The sequence below is a fragment of the Pteropus vampyrus genome, unplaced genomic scaffold (assembly GCF_000151845.1).
Source record: "Pteropus vampyrus isolate Shadow unplaced genomic scaffold, Pvam_2.0 Scaffold476, whole genome shotgun sequence".
Classification (NCBI taxonomy): Eukaryota; Metazoa; Chordata; class Mammalia; order Chiroptera; family Pteropodidae; genus Pteropus; species Pteropus vampyrus.
The window spans coordinates 1,245,874-1,248,475 of record NW_011889257.1 but is presented as its reverse complement, the minus strand read 5'-3'; positions in this window follow the sequence as shown (position 1 = coordinate 1,248,475).

The window sequence follows — 2,602 nt, the reverse complement described above, 5'->3', positions numbered from 1 at the left end:
AGACAGAAAAAAATAAATACCATGTGATTTCACTTATTTGTAGAATCTGAGGAACAAAAAGAACAAACTAATCGAAAACAGACTCACAAATATAGTGGAAAATTTGGTGATGGACAGAGGGGAGGGAGGGTGAGGGGCTGGGAGAATGGGGTGAGGGGTTAAAGAAGTACAAATTAGTAGTTGATAGATGGTCACGGGGATGGGGAGCACGGCATAGGGAATGCAGTTAGCAGTAGTGTAACGGCTAGTTGTAGAGCTAGAGGAGAGAAAGAGCAATCAGGGGGACCATTTCATAAACTATATAAATGTGTAAGCAATGTACTGTAAACTTGAAACTAATAATAAAATAAAAATTAAAAAAGAGTTTGGTTTCTAACCAGTTCCCAGGTGACACTCCTGCTGTTGGTCCAGGCCAGTGATCTCAGTTTGAGAGCCACTGGGAGTGGGGCCTGGGTAAGACCTGGGTATGTAAAGGAATTGAAAAAGTTCATCCAGATCTATTTATTTCTCTCAAGATTCCTCTCTTATAACTACAACCCACACCGAAATCAACCCACTGATTTAGCGTCTAGATTTTGCCAATTAACACAAAACTATTAGCTAAAAATATACCACTGGCTGTATAAAAGAGGTACACAAATGTCTTGTGTTTATACTAGATACGATTTATTTCATTTGATTGCCACATATGCCAGGGAGAGAAATCAGGTATCTCCATCTGACATAAGAAGTAACTGGGACACGGAAAGTCTAAATGACTTGTTTAAGGTCACACAATTAGTTAATGATAGAACCAAGCTTAGGCCTGGGTCATTTGAGCCCTGCATCAGCACAATTTCCATTATACCAGGCTCTTTCATATTGTTCCCAACGTCTAAGACTTGCTACCTTTTGGACAATCATTAATAAAAGTAGGCAGGCAAATGACAGTTCAAGTAATTGAATCTAAAGAATACATAGATTTAACATAGCATGTTCAGTTGAAAAGGAAGTAGTGAAACAAGTGATTTTCAAGCTCGTAAAAGTTGGCAGCATTGCAGCTTAGGCTGGGAAAACCTCCCTCTCCTGCTCACTGACTACCACAATTGCCACCAAGTACACTTCAGGTAGCACCTGAGAAAGTTGCTGGAGGAACCACAGGCCACCGTCTTCTTTTTGTTTGCCCACACATAAACCCACAAGAATGCTTAGCTCTGCGGGCAAAGCTCCTGGTTAAAGAGTTTGTTAGTATGTCTCTTTTAGGCTTTAGTTTGAATGGAAAATAACTGTGAGTCTATATACCATACCACTACCAAGATGACATGAAAATCTTGTGGAAAGCCCACTGGATGTCTTTGAGTGTATCTATTACTGTTCTTTAATTTCAGAGTTAAGATGAAATTATTAAGCAAAGAATTGGGTGCATAAATACCTAATGAAGGCACAAAAGCTCAATAACTACACACCAATAATCTTTTTTAATGAGAAAATCGGTCCAATCAGACCAAAAGAATGGTTTCCAGTTACATTTTTACCTGTCTTTAGGGAACATTCTGCCTTTCATTTTAGTTGATGCTTATACATTGCCAAAAATAAAATAAGGTTTGGTGAAAATGGGTAAAGCAAGCAGTACTTCACACATTCACATTAGGAAATAATGATTTAATATTCTGAACCCTGAGTTCAAGTTCACTCTTATGTAGACAAAGAATAACCGACACGCCGTGTAAGCATAGACCTCTGCCCGAAAGCAGTGGTGCTGGTGGTGGCCAAGAATGTAATAAGAGTCAGGGAGCAGTCCTATGGTGGTGGCGGTGGTGAGGGGTTATGAAAGACAGTGCCAATGACCTTAAATTTGATCTTTTTCAACGGTAGTGGAGGTGGGGGCATGAAACAGAGAGTCAGTGACTTTACAATTAATGCTGCCCAATGGTGTTAGAGGGAATGCGCAGGGGGCAAAGGCGCGGGGCGGGGAGGGCACAAAACAAAATGTCAGTGCTTAAATTTGATCCTGTCCAATGGTGGTGGTGGTGAAACAGTGACTTAACAATCTTGTCCAAAAGTATTGGCCTGGGTGGGACGGTGGGGGTGGTTGGGTGGGGACCAAGCCACAAAACGTTAAGCCAATGACGTAACAATTCTGTCCAAAGATGTTCGCAACAGCGGGGTGGGGGGGGTGGGGGGCGTTGGGTAGGTGGCACGAAACAAAGAGCCAATGACGTTACAATTAATCCTGTCCAATAGTGAGGGGCGGGCACTATACAGAACCAGTGAATTTACATTTCATTCTGCCCAAAGGTGGTGGTGGCGGTGGAGGGCGTGAAACGGCCACTGTAGTTAAGTGGCAAACAGAATATGCCACTAACACCCTGAAGCGCAACAGCCAGACGACCCAGGGGAGGCCTCCCGGAAGAGGTGCCTTGGGTTGAGAGGGGCCTGGAGCAGCGTGTAGGATCGGATTCCTCACGTGGGCTCCGGGCCTCCTCTCAATACCCCCACACCTCCGCCACCTTTGGGCTACGGAGGATCTCGTCGGGGGCGGGACTTGAGGCAGCTGCACTTGCCGGCCCCGCTGAGACACAGGAACCAGGAGGAAGGAGCCGGCGCCTGGCCACACTCCGGC